The sequence below is a fragment of the Humulus lupulus genome, chromosome 1 (genome assembly GCF_963169125.1).
Source record: "Humulus lupulus chromosome 1, drHumLupu1.1, whole genome shotgun sequence".
NCBI lineage: Eukaryota > Viridiplantae > Streptophyta > Magnoliopsida > Rosales > Cannabaceae > Humulus > Humulus lupulus.
The window spans coordinates 143020750-143033561 of record NC_084793.1 but is presented as its reverse complement, the minus strand read 5'-3'; positions in this window follow the sequence as shown (position 1 = coordinate 143033561).

Here is a 12812-nt window from a genome sequence, read left to right as displayed (position 1 = left end):
CTCGACGATCCACGGAGTGTCCGCCCAGCCAACCGACTTAGTGTCTTAGAAACTTGCTTCAATATTTTATCCAAGTAAGTTTATCGACCTTTTCAGTTGTTGAAATGCCATACAATATCTATTATATATCTGTTTCTTATCCTGAGTTCTTGAGAGAAACTGTTTTGGGGTAAACGGGCATATTGATTTGCACTAAGTTTGGTAGGAAAATAACATTTTGCTGGGATGATGAATTAGTTGGGTAGTTAGGATTATATCTTTAGGGCGCGAAATCGAAGTAAAAATTCGATTTCTTAGCTTGTAGAAAAAACTGGGGTTTTCTTGCCTGGTCAGAGTCGAATTTTTTTTTTCTGAAAAACTTTTCACTTCTGCTTTTTAATCCACTTTCCAAACTGTTTGCTTAAAATGTAGTGTTTTTTGTCAGAATACTGCTGGTCTTATAAAAGCTTAACTTTTATACACGAGCAATGTTATTCCAACTTTAAACATCTTGATCCTTTTGGCCATTAGATTCTCATCTCCCTTTTTCTGTTTGTAGATTTTCATGCAAGATCCATGGGAAGGTGAAAGGCCAATTGACAAAGATCTGCTAGCCCAACTGCTCGAGGACAAAGAACAACCGCCGCTGCTAGTTCCAGAAATCCCTTTTTCTCGAATTCGCCCAAACAAACCTCTTTCTAGTCCATCAATACTGGGTAGAGTAAAATCCGCTGCCCAGAAAAAGAAAACATCAAAACCTTTCGAAAAATCGGCCTGCTTCTCGGGCCGAGATTCCTTCGACCAGTGGTAGTGTTGAAACCACTGATCCTGAAACCAAACACAGGCCCGTCTCCGCAATGCCATTCGACCAGACGTCGAATGGTACCTTGCTCCCCCTAGCATGATCATTGGTAGGATTAGAAGTAATTTCCTCAGAAAGTATGGACTTTATGGGGTTACTTTATTTCTTCCTACCATCGACCAACAAGCAAACCTGCCTAGCGGCGCCTTCAGCGCCTGGTCGAGGTACCACATTGAGGCAAGAGCAATCCTGCCTCTTCATCCTTACTTCCAGGGAGTGGCAAATTATTTCAGGGTCACTCCTTTCCAGATAACTCCAAATGGGTATAGAATGCTTTCCACACTCTATATCCTTTACAACCATAAACAATGGCCTGTCCCTTCTCCTCACGAGATCAACTACCTGTTCCATCTCAAATCTAACCCCAACTAGGACAACACGAGGTTCTTTCATCTCCTCCCCTAGGAAACAAACCGCACCTTCCTGAGTGAGACTACCTACAAGTCTAATGTAGGAAAGTACCACCAGGAGTACATTTTAACCACCAACCTGGTCGCAAACAACTTAGCCTTCACCCAAGGAGGTAATCTCTTCATTCTCATGGTCGTTTATTTTCTTTTATTTTATCTGAGTTTTCCTTAGAAAATTAGCTCTCTTCAGGTCCATGGCTGCGACCAGCTTCTACTCCAGAAATGGAGCTTCGAGCAGTGCTGCTGGTTAGCATGACTGACATGGAAAAAAGCGTCAAGCAGCTGGTCACTAAAGCCAACCTAAGACTGGTCGGGCTTTTGGCACCTCACCAGGATGTGAGGGAAACCACTGCGGGGAGTGCCACTAATGAAGGAGTTCCCGAGCAGCACCCATATGTGTCACAACCACCAAGGAGGAGGACAACTGGAGTGACAACCAGGGAACCCTCCAGCACCCCACGAGCAGATGCTCCTCAGGCCCCTTTAGGGTAGGGCAAGAAGCAGGCTTTCGAACCCTTTGTACCCATTGATGAATCTTCAGACAAGAACGGTACTGATCTTTCACTTTTAGATAGTTTGTTTATTCCTTGTCACTTATTTGATGGGGAAAACAACTTTAAGTACACTCCCACTTTATATTCAAACTTCTTCATGCCAGAGAGTGAGTGTAACACTAGTAAAGTATATAATGTAGCGACTAGTAATTATAGCTCGGGTATTTTGCTTACAATTGCCTTTTTTTCCTTCTTTGTCATAGCATACTCACTTATTTGTACTATCTAACTTTTCGTGTACTTGCCTTCTTGCAGACATGCCATCCGAAGACATGTTCGATCTCTACAGTGCGCCTGATGCTCCTACGAGCAAGAAGAAGGCAAGCTAGCGGTGTCACGGGGAGTGCAGCAAAGAGCCTCCGGCCAAGGAAACCCGCACTGAGAACCCTCCAGCAGCTGGTCCTTCGAAAGATACAACACCACCTCCATCTCCCCTCGAGCAGCCATCTCTGCCTGCACCGGTTGGGTCGACCACTCCTCCATCGGCTCCCATCGATCAGAAACAGCCAGCTGCCCTTGCTCAAATAGGGGATGATTATCGAGCCTCACTTTAAAGTCTGCCAAGGACAGGATGACAAGGATCTTGAGGCACGAGCGCAGCTGAGAAGCCATGGCTGGGACAGAGTCGATGGATATCGACCACATCTTGAACTGCACACTAAACGAGCTTGCCAGTGTAAGTTGTCTCTTTCTGTTGACACAGTCTTTTTATCTATAATAGTCATTTTAACTTTTGTTCTGATCACAGGATATGCTGACCGTGACTGCCAGCCGGCTTCGCTCGGGGGTCATCACTGAGAAATACAAGTCGTCTGAGAAACGGCATGCTGAGGAGCTTAAGGCCATCGATGCGAAATATGCCGAGCAACTTGAGGTAGCTTAGAAGGCAAATATGGCATTGCTCGAGGAGAAAAATAAAATGGCTGAGGAGATGAAGGAGAAACAGGTTTCTCTAGACAAAGCTCTCAAGGCAAAGGCGAAGTACAAAGAGTCTCACCTTATCAATTTTCGCAAAGCGAAAAAGCTCGAGGCAGACCTGATTGAGAGTAGGCAAGAGGCTGATAAGTTGGAGGCTCGCATCAAGGATCTCGAAAAAGCCAACGCCAGTAATTTGGAGAGGTACAAGGGTGCCACGTCCAATTGTTTCTATGATTTCTGGAAACACAATCAAGGGGCCAATTTCATCTATCTCTCTGAGCACATGGGGTAAACAGAAATAGCCCGGTGCATTGCTCGCTTGGAAGAAGAAGAGAGAGCGAAAACCCCAGCCTCGCCCGAGATCTCCTTGGCCACTGGCGTTGAAGGCATAGAGAACGAAGCCGAAGCCGCAGTTGACTAGGAAAATCCACAAGACCCTCCTACCTAATGATTATAATATTTTTATATTTATATATCTATATTTTTTTATTTGTACTTTAAGACAATTGTATTTATTGCTGCATGGGCAGCTTTAACTTTTAATCAGATAATTACATCCGAGTAGTAACTGCTCGCGGTGTAAAATGTTTCTTTTTTTGATATTATAATACTTGCATTTATTATAACATCTGTTCGCATGACCGAACTTAGCATAACACTTTGGTTTGATATAACAAAATACAAAATTTTGAAAAATACTCTAAGTAACATAGCATGCTTTCACTTATTTTGCTCGTGTGTTTACATACCTGTCGACATGCTTTGCTTACTAGATGCCTTATGTGCCGCCCAAGTGATTGAGGAGCTTCAGGTCCTCGGTTACTTGCCTTGACCAAAACCTATTCGAACATTTCTGCTCGTAGTAGAGAATTTAAAATGATAATATAGCAACTTAACACACGTAATGAGCAAATACTTGTAATAAATACAATAGTTGGCAAGAATGACTGGCTGCATATAGTCCCTTTTAATTCTTGTAATAAATGGACAAACATGTCTGTACGAGTGATCAACAAAATGATATTACACTTGTAAGCAATCAGTCACATAAAATGACCAACCCTTTTTCATAACTTATAAAAAGTAAAATTAATACAAGCCAATTCTTTAAGAAGAATTGTTTATTGATAGTACTTGCGTAGGTTTTCTCCATTCCAATAGCGAGGAATGAGATCTCCATTTAAGCGAGCAAGTTTGTAAGTGCCTGGATGGAGGACTTCTTCATTTTGGTACGATCCTTCCTAATTAGGCCCGAGTACTCCAGCAGCCTGGTTGTGGGTGTTGAGGAAAACCCTTTGAAGTACTAGATCTCAGACACTGGATTTTCTTTTGCGTACTTTAGAATTGAAATACTGGGCGACCTTTTGCTGGTATGATGCTACTCAGAGTTGGGCTTGCTCACTCTTTTCATCAACCAAATCTAGAGATTCTATCAACAGCTGGCTATTGGAGCCTTGATCATACGTTATTCTTCGATGCGACGGAAAATCTAACTCAACAGGCAGCATAGCCTCATATCCATAGGCTAAAGAAAATGGAGTATGGCCTATTGCAATTCGATGAGAAGTTTTGTATGACCAGAAGACTTCAGGCAATTGTTCTGGCCATGCCCTATTCTCTTCCTCAAGTCTTTCCTTCAGAGTATCTTTTAGCATTTTATTGACTGTCTTGACTTGTCCATTTGCTTGAGGATGAGCAACTGAAGAAAAGCTCTTGATAATTCCATGTCGTTCGCAAAAATCTGTGAACAGATCACTATCAAACTGGGTGTCGTTGTCTGAGACAATCTTTCTTGCCAATCCATAGCGACACACGATGTTTTTGATTATGAAATCCAGCACTTTCTTGGTCGTTATAGTTGCAAGTGGCTCAGCTTCGACCCATTTAGTGAAGTAATCGATGGCCACTACGATGTACTTGACGCCGCCCTTTCCTGTGGCCAGAGATCCGATTAGATCTATACCCCTGACTACGAACGGCCACAGACTTTGCATCTCTTTTTGCTCATTAGGGGCTGCTCGTGGAATTTTGGAGAGCCTTTGGACTTTATCACACCTTCGCACAAATTCCATTAAGTCTTCATTCATTGTTGGCCAGAAGTATCCTTGCCTCAAGATCTTTTTTGATAAACTTTGCCCCCCAGCATGGTCCCCACAAAAGCCTTCGTGGACCTCTTTTATCAATTCTTTAGATTTCTCTTTCAAAATACACCTGAGGAGTGGCATTGAGTATCCCCATCAGTACAAGATTCCATCGACCAGGATATACTTAGCAGTCTGCTGCTGAAGGGTCCTGGCTTTGTTTCTGTCTGTCGGTAACACACCCTGCGTCAAGTACTCTATGTAAGGTGCCATCCATATGTTCGCCGCCTGAATCACCAAAGAGGTCTCTTCTGCTCGGATGCTCGGTGTAGATAGCCATTCAACCGGTACTATGTTTAGAGTGTCAACGAAAGGTCACCAGGTAGACCTTTGCTCGACTTTCGATGAGGGTCGTATAGTTGGTGAATATAAACTCATATCTATTGCTTTAGGGCGTTTATTGTCAGACATCGATGGCTCACTGCCTGTCCTTTTTCCACCATTTCTGCCATTTTCATTTTCGTTGCCTTTGTCATTGCCATTGGGTTTATCTGACCTGTTGGCGGTGTTGGCGGGATCTTCCTTCGGTGCCTTGTTCTTCGTAGAAGATTTCCCCTCGTTGGCAATCGCGTCCTCGAGCTTGATGTATCGATCAACGCGATCCAAAAAATCCTGGGTACTCTTTATCCCGTTCTTTCTTAGGCTATCCCAGAGGGGAGAATGGCGTCTGACCCTGGTAGTTAGGGCCATCATCTTTCCCTCGTCGCCCACTATTTTGGCTCCAGCTGCTGCCCGAATGAAATGCTGGACATATTCCTTTAAGGGCTCTCCCTCTTTTTGGCAGATTTCCACTAGCTGGTTGGCCTCAGTGGGGTGTACGCGACCTGCATAGAATTGTCCGTAAAATTCCTTCACGAACATTTCCCAGGATACTATACTAGCAGGAAGGAACTTAAAGAACCATTCCTGGGCGGTGTTAGATAGTGTGGCAGGGAAGATCCTGCAACGGGCATCATCCAACACATTCTGTATATCCATTTGTATCTCAAATTTGTTGACATGAGATACTGGTCTCCGTACCCATCAAAGTTTGGAAGTACTGGCATTTTGAATTTGCTGGAGGTTTCCACCACAACTATCCTCTGTACAAACGAAGTGCCTCTCCTCCGGTCGTACTCTATGTGGGATGTTCGACTCCCGACCAGCTGCTGTACTGCCTGGTTCAAAGCATCGATCTGTGCCTGAACCGCGTTTGGGATCGCTGGGGCGACCGGTGTTGGAGGAGCGTACTCATCGTGCCTGTCACGATGGACGTTGAGTACGTCCCTAAAATTATCATCCCTGCGCCTTTGTTCGCTAACTCCTAGCCAATCAAAGAAGTTATTTTGTCAGGGTTGCCCCCCAGCATTATGGCTCGCCGGCCTATTTTCTCTAGGTGGGGGGTTTCCACCTATTTTTTTGTTCCCCCGACCAACATTCCCTTTGCCCGAATCAGCCTCATTATAGTCAAGGCCATCTCTAAACTGTGGCTGACTATGGCGCGATCAGCTGTTCACGCTGTTTCCTTCTCGGGTTGGCATCTCCCGAGCGTCAAGGGGAGGCCTGTGCTGGTCGTTGGGTCCCTGTGCATTATTATGCCGTGGTGGGACCCTGACCACAGAGCCTGGCTCATTGTTCCTTCTGTTGGCAGAAGGACGCTGCCCCCTGCTCAATGGAATTGACACTTCGTCCCCTGGACGTCTAGGGCTACGGGGCGGTAGCCTAGCCCTATTCCGCCTCTGGCACTGGGGATTGACACGACCAGCTTGAGATGGCTGCTGCTATTCAGGATCCCGAATTAGGACATCATCCTGAGCCACAGGTGGCTGCTCCGACCTTTGAGGGCTTGCTGGAGCGGAGGACTTAGATTAGGAGCCTACTGAGGTGGCACATACGATGGCTGATCCGGTTGAGAGGCCGGTGCAGCCTGTCCTCGAGCCAATTGAATGGCTGCTTGAAAAGTGGCATTGGCATCCCTCTGCCAACGGTCCATGTCCGCTTCCCACTCATTCAACTCATGGCACTGACACTCAATCTCCCTTTGCTTCAGCACCAAGGTTTCTGCTGCATTCTCCTGATTGGCCTTTAGATTGGCCAACTCGTCCTGCAACACCCCCAGTGTTGCCCTCAGCGTCTCCGAATCTAATTCCTCCTCTTCGAATTCCAAATGTGGTTCATTCTCAGCCACATTTGGAGGAGGATGTTGAGATGATGCAGCACCAACGGTCTGTCCAGATCTCTTGGATGTCTTTGCCATTCGATTTTCTTAAAGCTTCTTGATCAAACTCTCAATGAAAGCACCAGAATGTTGACCCTCGATTTGGCCAACGACACGGAGTCAGAAATACGACAAAGAAATAAGAAGGCAATCAAGAAGGGAATCAAATAGTAAGAAATGACGCAAATGATTTATAGTGGTTTGGCCTCAACAATGTGGTAACAACCTACATCCACTTAGTGTTATCATTGATGTTGAATCCCAATGCCGTGATCAAAGAACTAGGGGTCTTGAGTCTCACAAGCCTTAGGAGAATTACAACTTTTCGGTGGATAATCGTACTATGCTCTTTCTATGAATCTTAAGAAAAAAGTTTCAAAAGTCCTTTCCTTGAGCCATCCCATGCATATTTATAGGCTCAAGGAGAGTTACATGGGCCAAGGGGTCTTACTTCTCCTTAATTTCAGCATATTAAGGCAATAAAAAGAATATAATAAATGTAGTTTTTACAAGATTACATATCTTTAAAGGAAATAAACCAAAGCATGCGACCAGGCTAGTCGCATCTAATCGCGAGATTTGATGAAGCAACAAGGAGCTGGTCGATAGACGAACATCACCTCTTCACTTTGACGCTGCCACGTGCCAACCACATGTATTAAGTTCTTGCCACGTCATCAGGAGCCATTTTCAGGTAAACAGTTTGTATTTTAGGAATCACAAGTATTTCTCAACACATGAGAACTTGGATTATGGCCTGAGAATGGCTTGAATAAAGAAGAAGAAATAGAGAGAGTTTTTGTCTAACAAAAACCTCTGAGAAGTATTATGAATTGTATATTCCCGTATTTGATGTTGTTGTGTTTTTCTGTTCTTCTTCTATATCATATATATATGTAAAATGCCCTAATCTAATACTTTGTAAAACATTTACATGCTCATAATCTTATAGAAGAAAGCCGCTTATTATATGAAAAATCCCAATGGGGCTTTGCTAAAACATGCAAGTTGGGCCCATTAGTTTAAAAATAAAAATAATACTTTTCATGCAACATTTGTAAAAAAATAAATAAAGTTCAAGTCCCATTGATAAGTTCTGAAAAGTAAAAAAAAAACATAACATTGTTCTTTAGAAATTGGCGTTAAGCTGATTATTTGTTCGCCCATAGGATACCCCCACGCCATACACACCCTGACGTCGGAATTCCCCACATCACCACGTGTGCCAAAGACAAATCCTATTTGTTACCTGGAAGAAAAGTAAGGGGATGGGCTAAAAGCCCAGTAAGGAAGTGCAAACAACACACAAGTAAACACAACAAACATATTCACGTTCATACATCGTTATACATCATACGTCATCATCATAAATATCATTATCATCATAAACATCATCATCATAAACATAATCATCATAGACATCATCATCATAAACATCATTATCATAAACATTATCATCATAAACATCATCATCATATCTTTGTGAACATGGCTCGCTAACTTGTCCATGTCACATCTTGAGGTAAACAAGATCTCTGGTCCTTGAATAACCTCGGCACGTCTGCCCTATGAGTTACGTCTTTATATCCTTACGTCTTCACATCCTTAGTAACCCCTTTATTGTGTCGCGTTCATTACGCTAACAATCATTACATATCATACAACATACAGAAATACATGCAATCCAGTCATATCAAAGCTAAGGAAAAATACATTATTTCTTACATTCACCATCAGATCATAACAACATTTCATACATTATTTCACACGGTACATCTTCATATTTATCATTTATCCTTAACATGCCAATCTTACCGTGCATAGCATAAACAAATAGAAATCTATCTAACTTCCTTACCTCAGGTCCAAGCAAAACAAAACTGACAAACTTCACAACGAGCCTATAACCATAATCAAATAGCATTCTTTAGCATCACATAAGACTTTCTTGTGCCCAACTCACATACCCCGTGTATACATGGGTCATGCACACTTGGTGAAAATTACACATATTTTCCAAACATTCATATTTACACATAAAATCACCAAATAAATAATGCAAATTATACCTATCCTACATGCATGGTTTTTAAGTAAAAATCATATGGTTGATTAGTAGACATATTTTTGAACGTAAAAGTGCATTTGCATGCGACATTCATATGTGGGAACATTGTTAAAAAGTGACGAAAGAAAAAATGATAATTCCTACGCAGTTATTTCTATCATTTTCAAAATAAGGATTTAACAACATATTTTCTTACCATTATTAATCTTTGAAATTACTAAGTTGATTAAATTTCTTAAAACATTATTTTTATTTCATAAAAATAATTTATTTAGCCATAAAATAATATAATAATCCCATTTATATATATTTATTTAAATTACATAGAAATAATAAAGGCTTGAAGTTATTTAAAATACTTATCATTATCATGTTTCCTTTAGAAAATAATCATTTGATTTAAATTAACAAAATTACAAAAATTTAATTTGAGAAAAATATAAATTTTAGGTGTGAGAAAAATATACATTGTTTGCATTATCTTAGGACTTAATTTTTATGTAGTATAAATTCATATGTGATAATCAAAAAATTAATTTTAATTTATTAAACTAAACTTTCAGCCACCGTTTAATTTATTTAAAAATCACCAGTGAATTAATCTCAAAATTTTTCTCAAAGAAAATCATATATATTAAAATGAACACTCATGATTACATATAAAAATACCACTTTTAATATCTATATAGTTTAGGTGTTATATTATTTCAAAAACACACAAATTTTCTTTCAATTAAAAAGACTTTCCAATATTTTACCAAAAATTCCAGTAACAATATACACTCTAAAAAATCACCATCTTGAATTTAAAATATCATATTTTCTCTAAAATATATAAAAAATCTGAAGGAATTTATTTGAGTAAAAACACCATTGTAATGTTTATTAAAATTCCCTTTAATTTCTAAAAAAAAATATCATAGCACTTACAAAATCAATTAAGCATGCAAAAATATTATTTTCATCATATTCTAAATATTTTAAACATCAAAATCAGTAAGCTTAACAAATCAAGATTCCATTTTTTTCATCACGCTTCACAAAATTTACACAATAATCATCACATGTTTAAATCTATACAAATAAATCACAAACCCTAGCATGTAACTATCATCATATTGTTATTTTAAGAAAATCCCTATTATCACATAGACAATTAAATCATAGGCATGCTTCTAAGATCACAAGATTCTATATTTTAATTACCATGTCAATATTTACATAGGATCCTAGAACATGGATCTAACAAATTTAAATACCAATCATACAAGAAAGATCCCTATACATGCTTAAGCCAAAACCTTTCATTATCATGAACATAGGATAATAAAAAAATCATCATGTCTAAACATCCAACCTCATAAATATACTTATCCATATATATAAAAAAAAATCATGAACCCTAGATTAAGACTAGGCCGAAACCTACATATACACAAGCATAAAAATATCAACAATCATTATATTCATATATCTCAAATCAACACATGACATAGATTCAAATAGGCGTCAAAACATCAAAATCCTGTCAATAAAACAACAAAATTAAACATAAGGTTTAGGGATCAACTACCTCCTTGATAGAACCAATACCCAAAATGGCAATTGCTCTTGAATACCCTAGGGTTTTCGAAACCCGTAACAAGAAAAGAAGAACAACAAAATCTTAGGATTGTGGGAGGGAAGAAACCTTAGACTTAGAAAATTAACAAAAAAATCAACAATACAAGAAACCATACCTATGACTTTCCAAGACCTTCTTCTTCTTCCTCCTTTCTTTCTCATTCTCTCTCTTCTCACATCCACTATCTCTCTCTCTAGCCATGGGTTCCAAAAAGAGCATAATGCTCTCTTTTTTTCCTTCCCTCTTTATTCTAACCTAACCATAATAGCCTAAGGAAAAAATTGGTAAGTTTCCTAATTGTGTCTATTTTCTTTTATTATACTTTTATTTAATTTTATCTTAATTGGTAGAAAAATAAAGATGACAACCTCCATTCCCTTTATAACTATTGTCTTCATTTTAATTGTCAAATAAAATAGGAAGAAAATCACTCACCTTCTCACTATGCTCACACGTTCACACTCTCCCTTTCCCTTTCTTTTATTAATTTTTTTCAATTAAATAATTAAATAAATATAATATAAGGAAACTATAAAGTGTGTAGAAAATTCTACACAAGTGTACCATGCACATGCACACATTCAATAACTAGGGTGTATCACTACCTACTATGCACCTTGGTGCATTCAACCAAAACTCAATTATTCATATATTAAAATAAATAAATAGTTAACAATTAAATTCACAAAAATTCTACCAAACAATTGTAACAATTAATTTAAACAAATAAATAAAATAATTTACAACACTTAACAATTAAATAAAATAAAGTACAAAATTTAAATAATAATAACAAAAAAAATTTGGTGCGCTACAATATAGAGATTTATATTACCTTATTATTCCAAATAACAATAATATAATAATGATGATAGGATTTGATTTTAGGTAAATATCTAACTTACCATATTTGAAAAAATTATTTTCAAATAATTAAATAATTAAATAAATAAATTAAAAACTATACTGATACAATTTCAGTACAAGTGGTACACGCATGGCACAGTTCTTGGACTGTGTCAGGCGTGTACTGCAATTCCCTTTTACGGGATTTTGCATTTTTCTTTTATTTAATTATTCAATTAAAATCAGTCTCCCACAAAAGAAGGTGTTAATCTTTTTAAGGAAAAGATGACAACCATAATTCAAAATTTAAATTCTAAATTCAAAATTCAAATTGATGATCATCATTATCATCATCTTTTACAATTCAATAAATAAAATTCTATTTTTGACTTACCAATTTTATTTTCTCCCACTCAAATAAATTAAATAAATTCAAAAATTTATTTATTTATATGATATTCAAAAATTTATTTATTTAAATTAATAAATATATTTTTGAAAATTAATAATTAATTCTAAATTAATTATTCAACATCAATTATCATATAATTGCATATTTGACCCAAAGAATAAAATTCTTCTAAAATTCCCAAATTACAGTTATACCCTTGTATCAACTCTTACCTTGACATGATGTTTGATAAAGCCACCATGGGGACCTATGAACCTATAATATCAAGCTCCAATAAATATTACATTATTAATCAAAGCTCTTTGATTAAATAATCATATTTATTAAACTCATGATTACTCCACTAAAAATATGAGATTGAACTCTTGATTATTATAAACATATATTTACATAGTACTTTATTACGAATAAAGTGTCCATTGATATAACCATTACATACAACGTTAATCCTCTATTAAAGGTTCATAATTAAAAGGGAATAAAATTACTGTTTTACCCTTTTAGCTATATCTTGTTCCTAGAGTACATTTGACTTTACTAGTGAAGGTTGTGTCACAACAATTTTGTGACGTGAGCACTCATAACCTTTTCAGTTCCAAAAGCCAATCCAATAGGGAACCATTATTCAAATATATAAGAAGGCATAGATTCCATATCTGTTAAACTACATCCCCAACCATATATATCATTGAGTCCCCAAAATAACTGTTCTTAGCCTGATCATTCTGACAAACCTTAATACATGAATCAAAGGATCATACGAGATATATAGGAGTTCATAGTAACCTCAGGATTAAGATC